The sequence below is a fragment of the Typopeltis vanoorti genome, chromosome 15 (assembly GCF_054136105.1).
Source record: "Typopeltis vanoorti isolate ZY-2024b chromosome 15, IOZ_Tvanoo_1.0, whole genome shotgun sequence".
Lineage (NCBI taxonomy): Eukaryota > Metazoa > Arthropoda > Arachnida > Uropygi > Thelyphonidae > Typopeltis > Typopeltis vanoorti.
This window is the reverse complement of record NC_143563.1, coordinates 100126298-100144841: the sequence shown is the minus strand read 5'-3', so window position 1 is coordinate 100144841 and position 18544 is coordinate 100126298. Positions and strand designations below refer to the sequence as shown.

The window sequence follows — 18544 nt, the reverse complement described above, 5'->3', positions numbered from 1 at the left end:
AAACAACCTTGTCTTACTCCTTTTCTAACATGAAGCGAGTCAGTCAAGCGAACACATGTTCTTACCGTGGCTTCTTGTTTCCTATACAAGTTGGCTATCAACCAGATAGTGTGTTGAGGAAAATCCATTCTTGTCATTACTTCCCACAGTTTCACATGCTCAACAGTCAAAAACTTTAGAGTAGTCTAAGAAACACATTACCAGAGGAAGTCTGAATTTTTTATATTTTTCCATGATCTGTCTAAAGCAAAGGATCTGATCTCTAATGTCCTTACCTTTCCTAAAACCTGCTTGTTCCTCTGGCATCTCTGCCTCAACTTTGGCCTCAATTCTATTTAGCATGTTCTTCAATAAAATTTTGTTTGCATGAAATATTAAACCAATAGTTTTCTATAATTCTTGCACGCCTTCATATCACCTTTCTTATGTAGTGGTATGAAAACCGACTTCCTCCAGCATCTAGGCCATGATCCTGTCTCCCATATCCTTGTAATCAATCTATGAAACACTCTTATCCCTCCGACCCTGTGACCTTAATTAACTCTGCTGGGATTTCATCTGCACCTGGTGCCTTATTGCTGTTAAGCTGCTTGAGTGCTCTTTCAACTTCATGCCTAAGTGGAGGAGGTTCCAAATCAAAATTTTTCCTGGGGAGAGGGCTCCACATTTTCTTTATCCACTCTGCTGTACAGTTCCTCACAGCATTCTTTCCATCTGTTTTTGATTTCCTGTTAGTAATGCTCCATTCCTATCTTTGATGTCACTGCTCGATTCCTGTCAATTTAGGCTTAAACGTGTGCTTTAAGTAACGAACTAAATAAAACATCGTTTCATAAACTGTCTCTACTTGTCTATTGATTAAAACAGGAATTCATACCCCACTGTGGCACGGCTATTTGTGAATGGAGCATTGCTTTTCAATTACTTTTACAAAAAGATAAATGATTTTTCATCGCACTCTAATAAGCAATTTGCTGAATCTTATTAGATTCAGCAAAGGACTATTTATTCTATAGAATAATATTGTAGGAATACTAATTCCCACCTTTCATGAATGTGTTTACCATAACCATTGCGCACTTCACGTCTAAAGCAGCAGGTGTAGTAGTAGCCCTGTAAATGAGGTTCTCCCGCCTTGCTTGGGCGTTTCGTTACAGATTACTAAATCTCATGGTTAATGAATTTGGTACTATTCAGTGACTTGCATTTATTTGTGCGAGATATTGTACTATATTGTACAATTTTACAATTTGATTACAATTAATTACAGGTTAATCACTGTATATTGATTATTATAATTGCTTCGTATTACCTCAGTAACGAATACTTATGTCTTGAACTCATTTTCTTAATCCGAATTTGTGAAAACAAGAACCTCCGTATTCGCGCTGTGGAAATGCAAGGGTATTATATCTTGCATATCACATTGAGAAATCTAACTTATCAGAAGTTACTTTTACTTTGATAACAGTTTCAAACTCGTAAAATTATGAACATTTCTTTATATTTCGCCGTAAACTAATTTAACTCTTTGTTTGTTGTATTTTCTTTTCCTTGTCTGTTTCCTGGAAAATGGCTTTTAACCTCATTCTCCGGGAAACACAAATTTGATGTAAAAAACTGGTTCGTAGAAAACCATATTCTGTATATTCTCGAGCTTGTAAATAATTTCTAAGAGTTAAGGTTGTAAAAACAGACATAACGAGTGGGTAAAGTAGGGCACAGAACTAAATAATGTAATGTCGCCCATTATGTTAACGGTCACTTATGGAGACAAAGTGCTCTATAAACTAAACTCGGCACAGAGTGTTTCGTGCATCTTTTACATTAATGAATTCAAACAAAAGCCACTTTGCTACAATTTACTTTCTCAAAAAGAAAGTATGCACATGCTATGTATATACAGCCATTTGGAAGACTTTATAACTTTGGGAAATCGGTTAAGGTAAGGAAGTTTGTTTATTTCCTAAAATATCTTCATATCATACGGGTTATGTTTTTTTATCCATTATGTAAGGTGCACAATTAATGTTACTGCAGATGAGAAAAGTTTTTTTATATATATCAATTCGATGCGAGTGTTCTGGAGACTCCAAAATTTCTATTTGGGAAAGGGGGTTAGGGCAAGGAATATGCATCATCAGCAAAGAAATTTTATTTTATCTTTCACGGAACCCTTATATTTTATGCGTGGCGTATAGACAGCAAATATGATATGGTAGGCAGCCATATGAGTAAATTTACATGAATAAGATACAATACGTGGAATAAGATAAAATTAATAAACAGTATTCAAACCAGTTATGAACCTGAAATTTGGGTACAACAATTAAGCCGACGGCTAGCAATCACATATATGAGATGAAAATTAGGGAAGTAAAATATGCTAATAGCATATTCATATTATAAAGTGTATTGGTATTAATATAAGCACATGCAATCTAAGGTGCCACGGTAACGTAAATGGAGAGAAAATGCTAGAAAAGTTTGAGACAGAAAAAAATTCGGGGAGGGTCTTAGACCACAGGAACTGCAGTATTCATTTAGAAGAAAATGGCTGATAAAGAAACGCCTTCTTATGCGACTAGCACACGAAAGGACAGGAATCCATGGTACATCGACTAAAGTTTCTTGAGTTATTTTTTACAGACTGTAGAGACCAAACATGGATCGTTTTCAATAAGCAAGGCGATGAAATTCATCTTTCCCCTAAAGACGCTCAAGAAACTCATGTGAAAGAAGGGATTTGAACCAGGAGGGACCTTTTCGTTGGATGACAGATAACTTCAACTATCGTAGTATCCTTTACACTCTTTACACAGAGTACATATTATGAGAATTTTTTTTCAGTAAAAATGAGCAGACATATCTATATTTTTATTCAAGAATTTACAATAGTTTCTCGCAAGCCCCACCCTAGATCTCGTTACACAGTGCAGTATATTTCAAGGTTGTGGGGTACAAGAATAAAATAAAAAAATGATTACTCAATGTATTAGCCACTGCACTTTATTGTTGTATTTCACAGCATGCAATTGATATTTTGCAGATAGATTCAGTACGTCTTCATTGTTTTTATATAATCATACGATATGTGACTATGAAATTTACGATGGAAATAGTGTTGTTGTTGCCGCTGAACATGCGAGTCGAATAATTCGAAACATGTTCGGCAGAGTTTTCCAGAATTTGGGAAAGACTTAAACTTTTAGGCTTCGTGTTTCATGTCGGTGTGTAAGCAAACAAGAAATTGACTTAGCGCTGAAACATGACTAAGCATTCGAAGGATTTTATTAATCCTTCTGTAATAATATCTGCTAAAAAATTTTAGCAGATAATATTACAGCATGATGTCGCTACCAGTGATCTGGTAGCGACATCATTCGTATGCTTGCTGTTTTCTTTAGAAAACCTGTTACTAGCAAAAAAAAACAAAAACACAAGCAGCTATGGATATAAGGCGACTAGAAGCTTTGGTTTATATTACATCAAATGCGACATGTAAATATATTTAAACGGATTGCGTTTTAGACGCCAAATGGGTTTTTTGCCAAAAAAATATTAAAAGGCCGAAACATGACACTGCACGGTAACTTCTCTTTAACATATCCTTATTGGAATAATAATATTAAATCCGACTCTATAGAATCTTAGAATGATGATTAAAAAAATTATCGTATATTGATTTAAAATATCTAATTTTTTGAACCGTTCGTACGAAACATTGTACTATACTGCATTTTTTCATCTTTCTTCCTCAAATTTTCATCTTGTGAAATAGACAAACTGGCAGATAAAGAGGCGTGATATACTGACCCTTAGCTGCTTCTGTGGTGGTTCTAATCAATACCCATCTTTATTAAACGGCTAATAGTATTACTCACGGTCAGTTTTGTTCAAAAATAAGCAAGGAGTTTCTCCTGAAGTTCATTGACCTTGTAGCAACCATACTTCATACACTAATGTTCGCAATACAAGTCAATGTTTTATTTAGAAACCACCTCCTCGAGTTCTGCACTTGTGGACATTTATCCTTGACTCAATAAGACTGTCTCTATGGAAACGCCGCACATATTTTCTGCATGTGCAAATATGCTGGAGAAGAGAGAGAATCACATGTCTCGCATATTACTTCAATGCACAAAAGTATCTCACAGAAACCATAAACCGGAAAGAGTGAACGTTGTGTGGGAGGGAAGGTGATACCCTCGCTAATTCCCATATAAATCAAGCCAGCGGTACACAAAGCGAATCTTCTCTTATTCTCCTCGGAAACAGACAGCATAAGGTCAGCCAAGATAGATGGTTTAAATAGTGGGCTACAGTTGGGACAAATTAACTTTCCTTCAGATTTACAACTGCAATTTACAACGAGATTTAACAGCATTTGTTGAACAAACTTTAGTGTTTACTTAATTGTTTCGCGGAGAAGATTCTCATAATGATTTAACAGAGGAGCACTTGGTTGCAATTTCCTCCGTTGCTAAGTACAAAACGAATTATTTAGTAACCGGTTTAATTGCACAGCCTTTTCCCGCCCTTCTAAAGTTTCCGTTTAGGATTTTCTGTTCCCAGACTAGAAAAACGACCCCATTCAGTTAAGTATGAATTTGTAATATAGAAGGTAACACTATCTCAGTTTTATAATAGGCACAAAATCATTGGCAGGTCCGTTTTCTAACAACAATAAAAAAATAATTTCTCATTGGTTTTGTTATCCATTACGTGTCAACCATAACACGTGAAGTGTATTATAAATATATCAGATTTTTTTAAATTCTGATTTTGAGAAAAATGCAGAATTACCGTATCTTGTGTTTATTTTCCTTCCAGTTCTATATCTTAGTTATAACGAAGTGAGCACAATTTTCCCGAGTTTAGCTTACAATTAACTCGATTTCAAAATTTAAAATATAACTTTTGAGTAGTCTGTTTTAAAAAAAAAATGAAGCGGTACTCTAGTGAAACATCAATGTATTTTTTACACGATTGTATAGAATCTTCGAGCAGATTACATAGCATTATATTTTCCCTCATGGAGGAAAAATAAGATGAATATTGAAGTTTTCCAACATATTTCTCCTTGTGAATTGTTAATGATCATTGCAGGGACGAACCTTCTGATGGACCTTCTTTTTAAACTGCCATAATGGTAAGACACCATTTAAGGAGATTTGTGGTAAAAAAACATCCTTTCAAAAGCAGTATCATTTATAATTCGGAAATTCAAAGAGTTTTTATATTTGAATTACTTTACATTCATTAAACTCGTGCAGTATTTATGATACGCTTTCAGAATTTCTAGATCACTAACCTTTTTAAATGAAGCAGAATGAAAACCAGATATGCAGATAATTGCTTTAATTAAAACAATTATCGCAAAATTGGACGATATTTTGCCGAACCCCTTTCCTTTGGGAGAGCCTTATGATGAGCTGATGTCTAGGAGACAGGAAATTTTATAAGGGCTTTTCAGCTGAGATGAATTGGTTTTTATCATAAGGAGAAAGCTGGATTTTTCTTTCCATAAAACAAGCAAATATGCAATTAAAAAGGCATTATAAAGAAGTCACAGCTGTTATCCATCGGCTGTATTTATAATTCCAACTCGATCTTGTTTGGCACTGCTTTTATATAGTAACCATTTCCTTATGTCATACTCATCGGTTACTGCACCCAAGTTGGTCGCAGAGAAATTTTGATTTGACTCGCGTCATATTGCAACTGGATGATAGTCTCTTAACATCTCGTTTGCATTAATATAAGCGTCACGTTTGACGTCACACGGAATTTCGAACAAACTGAATTAATTATATAGATTTTATCATATTTAATTGTATTGTGCAGTAAATGTATAGTGTTCTTTTCCCAAATTTGGCACACCGTATAGTTACTGGTGATCTCCTTGAACAACACGATCTGGAAGGAAACATCAAGACTGCAGGAGGACACCAAAAATAAAAAGTTGTTTTTTCTACTTTTATCGATTACAAAGCAACTGCTACCACTTATGAACATCATTATTGTGAAGTTACTCATAACGAGAGCTTTGTCTCCTTAAATAAATTAGCTAATAAATAAAAGCCATTCCTTTTTATTTACTTATCGGGCCTCTGCCTGAGTCAAGCTGATTTATTCTCCCACGTTACTACATTCCAGGTGTGGCTGTGTGATAGCAGTTACCGCGCAGAGGGTGTGTCTGTGTGTTATAATCACATTTCAAGAGAGTAATAAATGCGACTGTTTTCCACCCTTTTGTTTTGCTTTAATCGTTGTAATGCGAATACGGTTTTAAAAGGGAGGGAGGGCGGATGTGTATCATTTATCTTTTAAAGTGTGATGAATACATGACAAACGGGAAATCGGTAAAACACGAACTCCATCTTTGTGGTGTTCCGTATTGTCTTGGACTGTACACAAGGGAAATCTACCCCGCCTTAACAAGCTTCCTCCACCCTTTTCAATGAATGGTTTCATGTATTTCCGAACCGACTGCAGAAACTGTTAACAGTAAGTTCCCATGACACATGTCACGGCGCAGTTTTTTCCCCACTTTGATGGACGAGCTTAATGACTTCGATAGTGTGACTTATGATTTCTCTCTCGCTCACTCTCTTTTCCGTTTTTCCTTTTATACAGAAAGAAATGAAGGGTCCAGCAACATAATGTAAATGTATTTTCTCCAAACTGTCAAGAATTTTCAGATAATTTTTATTATGTTTTGATTTTAAAATATTTGAAGGATTTAAATAGAAGGGAATATATTTCAATTAATAATAAAGAGTTTGACCAAATTGAGCAAGCGCTTTCCTATAGTTAAAGTTATAAAACGTCTTAAAGAAATATATGTGGTAAACCGCTATAATATATTAACAGTTCTAATTGTATCATTAAAATGAAATGAGCCTTTATCACTATCCCGGACAAACTTTTTGCTTTTGTAATAGATTCACACCTTATGCATCTTGTAAACTTAATTCGTAGTAGATAAAATATTCAGATCTTCAGATTAACATCGATTTTAGTTGCATTTATAACAATATGAGCACCCTCCCGTTTAAAGTGAGCATATAATAGTACCGCAATGGCCGGATAGATTTTTACTAGATTTCGTATTTATGATCTTACAATTAAAACCGAAAACGCTGAACTCATCTAAGTCATCAGATAGGGTTAATATTTTAGCATATCACTTCACATAATTCAGATAATAAAACTAATAAAATCTATCTACCTAACGTTCGGGGATAAACTGCTAAGTTAATGTATAAGTATATAGACGGACTATGCATGAATGGTATTGTATTTTAATTACTTCAATAGCTAAATATAATGAATATCATAACACTTGTCATTTGTAAAGTATACAATACATTAACCCTACCAGTCTTAATGTATGGAAGCGAAATCTGGACAATAAAACAAAAGAGATAAACAAAAATTAACAACAGCAGAAATGAAGTTCATGAGAAAAACTGCAAAGTATACCCTATTTGATCACAAAAGAAACGAAGAAATTATGAAAGAATTAAACCAAGAACCAGTAATAGAAAAAATTAAAAAATATAAACATAAATGGATGGAACACGTTCAAAGAATGAAAACAGAAAGATTACCAAAACAAGCCTTAAAGTACAAGCCATTAGGAAAAAGAAAACCAGGACGTCCTCTTAAACGATTCAACGATGACTTCTAAGGCAGGAACAGGCCATGCTAGGCCTAAATCCTTGATACGCATGATGATAACACTTGTCAACTCGGCTATGAAATGTCTATATATATTTATTTTATTGATTTATTTAAATAAAAACAGCACATAAAATCTTTATTGTCCAAATCAATTAGGTAAATTTAGTTTGTCAAAGAACTTGCTATCAAGTTTTAAATGGGAAATTATAACCTTCGGCATTACACTAATAAAAGATGAATTCTTGTTCCAAAAATCTATATATTGACTAATATTAATTAATTAGCATACACTACACAACCTTCGTTTGTAAAATTAGATTAGATGATAATGGAAAATTTCATATTTATTTCAAGCAAAACCGTTTTATATATTAATTGCTTCACACACCATTCAGTATTTCACATATAGAACTATAACCGTCTGACATTAGCGTCAACTTCTAACACATTTCTATATTATATGGCCAGTAAATAAATGAAGATCAGGATTTAATGCATTTATTTGGTTAGAATATTTTATTAGTGTGATGCTGAAGTATACGCTCTCATAACCGAAAACCTCAGAGCTTGCTAGTATCATGGGGTTAAATGGGTTTGTTTTGGGTCAACAATCCGAACTTCATGATATGAAAAACAGAAGTTGTATATTCAGCAAGTTCGTTACGGCTTCGGATTGAAGACCTTATTGCTGCACCCCCGTATACCGTAGTTTCAGTACGTTTAGAAAAACTACTGGTTTTTCTGAGATTGTTTCCATTGGATAGAGTGCATTCTTTTTGAGACTTCAACTCGAAATACAAATTACTGTCCTCATATATCTATGAACATTTTTTTGGTAAATTGATACTTTTTCTATGCACGAACCTATAAGGATGTTCATGATATCGAATTATGGAGCTTTGCTCGACCTTACTAAAATTACAAGGAATGAGCTCCCCGGCTGGAAACTGCAGTGCAAACGATAATGGACTAATGGCGCTATTCCGTTACCATAACCCAGTTCCTCACTGAAGAAAGTAAACGTCATTTGGCACCGTTAGCACGTGCCAATCGATAAAGCGCTTAGACCTTTTAGTTGTTTCTTAGCTATCAACTGTTCCGAAAGGAGTTTTTCTACATTTGTTCAGCTGAAATGGCATCGCATACCGAAAGGTCACAGCTGTTGTACTTGAACTTCAGTCTACTCAGCTGCAGGTGCTAACCGCTCCAACCAAACGATTTAGAGAACTTTCCAACAGCCATCAACAAAGCACTAAATGGAAAAACATATATTTACGATTGATTTATTTAGAATGCACTTAGATATAATTCATATGCTTACTGTTTCCATTTAGGAAGAGCTTCCATTAATGTAATTTTTTTTATAATTGGGAAGTGAGGTAAATCAGTGGCAGTAATATCTGCTCGAAGAAAGAAAATAAAAAAATAATATTCAATATCTTCAGTGGGCTCATACTGTATTATGCTCTTAGATGCCAATCGTTCGCCTGTAGGAAAGGCATAAAACAACCGGAAATTTATAAGAGCACATCTGCTGTAGTCTGCTTAAGATTTCATCTATTCATTTGGTCTCCAAAGATTTATTTCTGTAAATAAATCGATACATGGTGGTTAAACCTTGGGATTATATGACTAGGATGATCGTATCTGCAGCGCCCATTTAATAAAAACGGGAATTTCTACCCTTTGAAAAATCCTGGGATTTTCAAAAGATGTTCGGACTATGTTTTGTTGTCTGAACGGTGGTCTTCCAACAAGCAACATTTAACCTCCTCCTACCTAAGAAGAGGACAAGAAGCTCAAAAACATGTAGGGAAAGGATACTTTCCCCTGAAATATTTCCAAAATGAATACCACACTAACATTCAATTAGGGAACGTCACAAATAAGTTAAGACTGCTGTGTCGAATTATTTCTTCTCCTCATTTCACTAGTTAGCTAAGTTGTTGTAATATCATTGTTTTCAGGACTTATTGTCTGCCCCAGTTTCTCTTTCATAAATTTATGTGATAAATGCAGCCATAAATAAAGAAACATTCAATTTAATCAGTAACAAATTTTAAGTCCTGCAAATTATTAACTTACTCGGTTTAATTTTCCTTTGATTGGAAACAAGTGTCATGATTTTAGATTTTTCTCTTTTTGTTGTTGTATTGAATGTTTGCTTATTTTAACTTTTTCAATCTTTCTGTATTCATTAGCGAACTTGTGTGTGTATATTCTTAATTATTTCTGTAATTTATTTTTGGTACTTTATTGTTAATCCAGTTATATCCTTTAACTTTATTCCATCAAACGCTTAAGTTAAAACTCATGCAAATAGGTTAATTATATTCTAATGGTTTCTCTTATATTTGCTTTAATATAATTGCATCTACTGTTTATTTTTCTAAATCCAAGTTTATTCCTCTTTAGCTCTTTGAATATTTTGTATTAGAATATCACCTAATTCTTTGATTTTCCTACTTGTTTTTCCCCGTTCACAATTTAATACTTAATTCTGTATATTTTCAGTTATTTCAGGGTTTCTCAGTATCGTTTCCTGCTATTTCAAAAGGTATGTTATCCTCTTCCTAAACATAATTACTTTGTATCATATTTATTTTCAAGATCTATACACAGAACACAATATTTCCATTTATCCAATCCTATAATTATTAGTTTTATACCTTCGTTTGAGCTTGCATTATTCTCCAGTATTCTTGTTTAATTTTCCTTACCTCGCTAATTACTTTATTGAAGAATATAAACTACGAAATAAATGTTTTGTAGTTAATCCATTTTTTCTTTCTGATAAGCGTTTTATCATAGTCTATCTTTGATTACCTTGCGATACTTTCATATGGATTGCATCTACTAATTAATATTTTCCCCTTTCTTATTCTTTCTCTTATATCTATCTATCAGTAGTCCATTTCCCTCAACTGCTATTCTGCTCAGCAATGCAATAAATGCATCTGTTACGGACGTACTGATACCGTTATAAGCACTATCTACTGATTTTGTTAAGTAAGTCTTCTTCCGTTTTACTTCCGTAAAGAGGAACATGTGCGGTTTTATTTTAATATTATATCAGTAGTGTAATGGAAAAATACGCTGCAGTTACAGACTTCTTAATTAGAAGCATGGATATTTTATCATAAGAGAACTTTTCAAAAAGTATTTTTGATGAATGATCCATCTCTTTAACTTTTTCTTTTGCTGCTAGTTTTTCCTGTTCATTATTATGCGGGTGCTTTCTTTGCGTCTCTCCTATTTAATGCTGTTCAATTCTTGCGGGAGATATTCCAATATAGTGTTGCATTCGACTCAGAGCTGGTATGTGTTTAATTTATTCATCCTACGATAAGTGCAATGGAAAAAATCTTTGAGAAATTGTTGTAGGCTTAATTAGATGCACTTTTAACTTCCATTTTAGTAAATTCATAACATGCAGCGTTGAAGAGTATAGGTTGCTATGACAATCTAACACAATCAAGTTTTTTATTAGATTTATTCTTCTTTTTGTTAGATTACGAATTTCATCAGCTCAAGCTTCAACCATTTTTTTTTCTTCTTTTCTTGCCATTTTTGTTTTAAGTCGATGTTGTACATCGTTCAAATCAGGCTTCTTAACTGCTGCGTTCATTTTCATTACAAATAATTAATTGGATATTTTCGCTCGGAAATCTTTTTAATCTGACTACCTGAAAGGGAATATTAAAACATCGTAATTTCTCTTCTGCCCAAATCATTCCCAACATATCGCCCTCGTCCCCTGTTTAATTTAACGCCTGCAATATCAGGTTTTTGACAAAAACAATCAGCTCTAACGTGCAAGATTCACGAAATTCTAAATTCTGGAAAGAAATAATGCTTTCGGTTTACTCTTTTGAACCAGTTTAAATTTCAACAGACAGTTTACAATAGAATAATCGCTTTCGGTACATGTCTACTGATATTTGGCGTAGTGCAGAGACTATAATTACTTCTGGCAGAGAAATAAGAATATTCTTGTAGTTTACATCAACATGGTATTTCAGCGGATTCACCTGCCAGTTTAATTTCGCATTCATGGAAGATTGAAGTCTTCTTGAATGAATGGCAGGTAATATCAAGTGGAGTAATGCAGGCAAATATCAAAACGAAAAGTTGGACAATGAGACTTATTTGTGCCTTTGGTCACACAAAAAGTATGAAGAAAAAGAAGATACATTTTTCGAGTCATTAGAGAAGGCTGATGACAAAGAAAACTTCGGTCATTCATCGTAATAAGAGAATAGGAAATGAAGACAACATAAAGGAATATTTTGTGGAAATTTGGAGAAAAGAAGAGCAAGATGAATACCTTTAGATTTCTGTTCAGGACATGATATTAGTAATGACTAGACCACATCAAAAGTGATCATAAATATGTTTATTTTTGCACATGAAAAAAAGACAAAAAAGTTCTTATTGACTGTTATTGTTAATATTGATATCTTCACGATGATTCAGGACTCAAAAGAATATAGGAAATTTCAAATAGAAATTGAACACCATTAGTGCTGAATCGGAAAAAAATTCAGTATTCTATTGAAAAGAAAATTGTGTAAGAAAGTTTCAAAAAGAATCAATCTAGCAAATGGAGGTGAAAATTATAGACTTAAATACACAAACATTATTGATGAAAAAAAACGAAAGTTTAAAAACAAGAAACAAACCTTGGAGAATGGTTAGTAGATACACTGAAGAAAACATGGATAAACATGTATGCAAGGATAAAATATTCACCTCCATGATAGAAAAAAAAAGACATAAATGTAGCTAAACAAAAGTGAAGGGGAACGTTTGGTAAGAATATACAAAATAAATATCAGAAAGGTGAAAAGATGTTCCAGAGGCTGTTGAAAAAGATTAGAAATGGAGGAAAGAGAACCGAAAAAAGGGATTAGAAATGATAAAGGTGACATGAAAACTGCAGATAGACATTTTAGATGTCTAAAGTAGGTACTCTGAAAGACTGCTAATGAACAAGTGATAGAAAATATTCAAAATGAATGCACAATCATGAGTGCATTGCTTTGTTCCTGAAATACGAACGATAGATGAAATAGATGACATTCGATCAGAAGTGCATGAGTCAGAAGGCCTGGTTAGAGGGTGGATCTCATAGTACCATTCATAAAAAGAGTAATACAGCACTGTGAGCAATATCGAAGAATTCCCTACATCAGATTTTTTTAAATATAATTAAGGCTAAGAAAAAATTCTGTGTTTGGGTTTTATAGATCTGAAAAAGGCGCATTACAAAAAGCCGAAATAAAAGGTTGTTCAAACCAGTGGCGGCTTGTACATAAGTACTGCGACACTGCAGCACACCCCAAAGGAAAAAACGAAAAAATTAAATTAAAAATTTGTGTTTATAAATAATAACGATGCTTACAACATGCAATACATGTTAAAGGTTACAGCTTATGTTTCGACAGTGATTGAATAGTTAATAATTGGAATTGTTCGATTAACGCTTTAGATTACGAAACAAATGCACGGATCTAACGCAGTGTCGGAATTATCACATTCGGTCAGTTGCAGCTAGACTCACCGATATTCGTTTGCACTTGTCACTACACGTAACAAGTGAATCCGTATGAGTGTATGCACATGTTATTTCTGTGCAATACGAAACTTTTATTATTGGTGTGTGTTCTTAGTGAGAATGAAATATTTTTAATAAATCTTATTTTATTCTGTTAAAATAACATTTATTTATTATAGATACAAGGCTGAATTATGAAACAGTGTCACTGTTGAAAATATGAGAAGAATTATTTTTCCTCAATTATCGTTACACAAAACAAACGCACTGCGATCTACGCAATGTCGAAACCGACACTGCTCGTTTGACCAGTGTCGCCACAGATAAATTGTATGCTTGCGCGCGTTATTGTGTATGAAACTTTTATTTTGTGTGTGTTCATGGTGAGGGTGAAATATTTTTAATAAAGCAATTTTTAATATGAAAATTTACTTATTGATAAATCGGTTACTGATTAGGAAAAAATTAATTATTTTTCTTAATTTGTATATGCAGCACCCCCCCCCCCCCCCACACACACACACTTAAAATTTTCACCGGCCGCCACTGGTTCAAACAATTGTATAGTATAAAAACGGAACACTTTATATCGAGAAATACGTGGTCAACACACTTCAGTTTAATTCAGTAGTTAAAACTGAAGGAGGTAGAAGGACATCTCCCGTCTATATGCGGGAAAAAGATTATAGACACTAAAAAATGAAAAATAATGATTATCTTCTTCAAAGGACAATATAATAATTTTGTATGCTCACCAGTGGTATTCGAACTACCAATGCCATTAGTTTTTAATGCATTTTTTAAAAATATATAATTCGCGTCTTTTTAAGAACATTATTGCACTAATCATGTGTTTACTCTGCAAAGATATTACAAAAAAAAAAATATTTATAAACAAGCATATTTAGCTAATTACTATGCTTATTGAAACAGTTTCGTCGTAGTTTTCTGTTGACTGAACTGCATTGTTATCAGCATGCTTGACTCGGTAATCTGTTGAGTGAATTAATGCCACTCAGTGAGTTTGAATAATAAGCAATCTATTGAACAAAATAAGTTTAGAACGGCTGATAACTGCATAGGTACTCTGGTCTAGAATGAGTGTTTATACAATCTTTAAGACCAGCGTACTTGGCGATTGCAGTGGAAAATTCTGCAAGTGTTGATTTTCAGAGGGTTAATTCCTCATGGTTGATTATCTTTCTTTTAAATACTGATTTCAGAAATTTTAGACGAATTATAGCTGATTTTCTACAGGGTCCTCAGTACTGTTCTCATAATTTCAACCTTGCTTTTGTGGATTGCATCTCAGTGCTGTAGAGCATCAGTGTTCGTATACTTCTTTCACTTCTTAGTCATTGGCAAAGTGATCTTTCAAAAGATGATAGTTATGTTACATACGTAGTCTGTTGCCAATTAAAAAATTATGTGTAATATTATTCAGAATAAAGAGGACAATGATGCTGGTTAGATATTCATTGTTTTAAAGGAAAATTTAATAAATACATTGTAAATACTGTTTTTTATTATTATTCTCTGAGGTTAGTCACAGGATAATTAGTTTTTTTTTTTTTCATCTCTTCCTTTTGAAAATAATAATGTACATCTTGCGAACAACTATATCCGTTCTGAGTACATGAAACACGAATTTGTTCTACGTTTTCTTCATAGTTGAGAGAAGGGCAAATACACCACTTACTTTAATGTCTCTTTAGGATAACGAAATTGCATACACGGAATTTCTTAAGCGAATAAAATGATTTGGCATTAGCACTTAAGATTCTTTCTTTGAATTTTCTGATTCAACGGTTTACTCCAGTTGCTGCTGGTGTCTCCAAATCATGTTAAACCTTTTCGTTCTGCCTTCAGTTTTACTGCTTAAGACAAGAATTTAATGTTCTCATTTGCGATTTTTTTTTTCAATTTAATCTCATGATTTGGTTTTAATTTCTACTTTGCTGAGCAACTCTAATACGTATTGTCCATAAAATTTCAGACGAATCTCTTTGGTTAATGGAAGACTGTATACTCAGCTTAGTCAGGAGTTTCTTACTAAGCAGGTGCTCAAACACCTAAGAATCTCATGAACTCACGCGAGAATACTTTATACTTATCATCCCGCTAAGGAGAGCTCAAAATAGATGCATTTATCTTCAAGGTTAGGATTTACGAAGTATTTAAAATGACAGTGATAACTTATAAAGTTATTGCTAATCAGTAAAAGAAAATCAAATATTCTGAAAACGTATAATACATTAAACTTATTGCGGTGTTATTTACACATTTGGTTGCTTACTACATACGCCTTCGAAGCCAAACGCGTTGGAAACCCATCTAGGACGCTACCAACCTTTATCAGCGTATTACAATCAAAGGTGAGTTAACCGTTGATTGAAAAGCCCTGAAATTTGGAGGAGTTTTTCCACCGCAAAACAGACAAACCGACCATTAGAACATGCTCAATTAACGTACATAATACACTGCTGTATAACTGGAGTGGTTACTACTCCGTATCGAAATTCATCCAATCCAAGCACTTGCGCTGTTAATTCTGTGAAGCAGTTGGCGAAAGTTAACCACTTTACAAAACTTTCTACATACTCGTGAAAATGACATTAGGGTTGACAAAACGTTATAGAAAATTATTCTGAAAACATGAATATCCAAATAACAACGTTATTCGGTGGTAGAAACTATATTCTGCATCAAGCAATCATTAAACTGTATACCCCCATCATGTAACGGTACATCGTTTTCTACATAATATCATTATGTTGAATAGGAGCTACTAGAGTTTTTTTTTCTTTCTTTTAAACTATTTCATTAATGAAAATATGTCAAGTGAATGATACTATTGATCTCAAATATTGCTTATTATAAGATTATATTCAAGATCATCAGAACTATATGCGAAGATGTTCTATTACTATAAGCCTTTATTTTCTTAAGATATTTGATCGCCTTGTTAATCATCTTCGATTTATTCTACGAAGGGCGCACTCAAATTGACTGACGAACTTATATTCAGACAGCGATAAAGAAGTCAACATCTCTATAGTTAAGGCTCTTTCTAAACTCCGAACTTATATATATCCATTAGTATTTCCAAACCACTCGAAGGATGTGTCATAAAGGGATTACTTAAAAGCTTATATAATTCCATTTCTTGGTTGCCGTTAAAAATTTTATATTCCAACTCCTACTCAAAAGAATGGTTTTGTAATTTTTTTTTCTCTTTCAAGTTTTTCCGGGTCTGGTTGCTCAAGTGCTGCCATGGATGTTTGCTATTGTCTTTAAGTTGGAGATTAATTTCACTGTTCACTGTGAGACCACCATCCCGCTTATTGGAGGCCAGGAAAAGTTACATGTTGCGATTGTTTAGGAGAGAGTTGCTGGACCATGTAAAAATAAATTAAATAATAATAAAAATTCTTACCACAATTTAGAGTACTGAGGTATCACATGTTACAACCTTACAAACTTTTTTTGTGAGAGACATTAAGACTTTATAACTTGAGAATAAATATATATATATATAACAGTAAACTCAAATATAGGAAGTCACCAGTTTAGATTTGCAGAAAATCAAATGGTAAATACTTCTCTATACATATGAGACGAGTCGGAAAACTATCAAAACGCCTTTTGTTCAGTTCAGTGAGCAGCATCACACAGTCAGTTAACCCAATTACCGTACTTTTAATGCGTCCGTTCCAGCGAACTTGCTTTTCTGATTCATTTAACTGCACGCCAAACTTTATAATACGAAGTCACCCGCCCACTTTACTATTTTTATCGTCACTCTGATGCATTTACCATTCATTTCAACCAAAAATATTTTAAAGTAGGAGTGTTACCCCCATTAGATGACCTAACGAATAACTTTCTGTGGTGTCCTTTACTAACGTAAATGTGCTCGTTTTAAAATCGCCGATTATTTGCAACGGGGGTACTAACAAGTTTAGGAAGGAAAATGTAACTTGTCTTGAATACGTGGCTTTATAATAACGTGTCAAATATTAATTAATGAAGTTTCTGATTTTCTTACAAAAGTCGAGTGATTCTGTAAGATAAACTTCTAATTGAAAAGATTTAAGATTCGTTTTCACTTGTCTTCTGATTGAATGTTGCGTAATATAAATCTTACCTCGCAATTCCACCAGATTTATAAATTAATATATTTTCCCTACTCTGTGAATAATTGTCTTGTAGTATGGTTCTAAAGAAAGACATAGCAATTTTTTTAAAATGACAATGATTTTGATCCTGCATGTCCACTTGCGCAGTAAAATTCTCCTAATTCAATTCCTTGCCATTATGATGATACACGTACTCATTGATTATATTATTCCTAGTTACATTTGAATGAACTGATGCACTAATTAGAGGGTGTCGGATTAGGAAGACGCCAGTGTAATTGGTATTTTAACAAGGCAAAAGTGATTATCACTCGCAGTCATGCAGTTCCACGTGAATTAATGAAATTATTTCGGACGAAAGTTATTAAATAATAAATTCGAAACAACGCCATCGTTTCCTACTTAATTCTTCAAGTATTTTCTAGAGGCGTAATAAGCGTGGCTGCATTTTGACATTAAAATAAATCATTCAAAGTATCGAGGCATGACTCGCTTCCCATTGTTGGCATTAAGTAATTAAAGTTCCTAATATGGTTATATTTTGTCAAAAAATGTAAACACTAAGAAAATATTATTTTTCTAAAAAAGAGAATTTCTGTTGTTAAATATATTCTATTTAGAAACTCTCACTCAAAATATTTTGAGTAAGGGTTCCAATAAGATAATTCCTAGATACTCTGTTCCTTTAGGCCTAAAATTAATGCATGAGTAGAATAACAGTCACTAAAAGATCCGATTGGCAATGAACACTTCTTACTGATAACAATGTTACTTCTTAATCATATTAAGAAGTAACACTCAAAAATGGCTTGTATTGTAGTTCGAATGGTAAAAATATACAGTACTCGCAAGCTGTTGGTGTCGAGAATTGAATACGGCGGTAAACTGCATTCAATACTAATTATGAATGCAATATATCCAATGGTTTTAAGTGACGAATACAAATCAGCGTGAAATTACAAGAATCTGTCGATTCTGATGGAATGGAACTAATAATAACCGCTTATGTAATAACAGAGGGATGGTGTCAATGCAATGGACACTAGTTATAGTATGAAAATACTGAATAAACGAATTATATCTTTATGGATTCATCCAATTAGCATAATAGCTTATACAAAGTATAATTGCTTGCCTAAAGTTTTTAAAAATGCAGGGT

General features: G+C 33.4%; 1 long non-coding RNA gene across 1 annotated transcript in view; it reads left to right on the top strand.

The window, feature by feature from the left end:
* The window catches only part of LOC150099028 (uncharacterized), a 111010-nt gene extending 94382 nt beyond the window's left edge, over positions 1-16628 (top strand). Inside the window, exons 3-4 of the long non-coding RNA XR_016549545.1 lie at positions 10204-10246; positions 16489-16628. This is a non-coding gene — a long non-coding RNA (uncharacterized LOC150099028). The remainder of the gene's footprint in view (positions 1-10203; positions 10247-16488) is intronic.
* The last annotated feature ends 1916 nt before the right edge of the window (positions 16629-18544 follow it).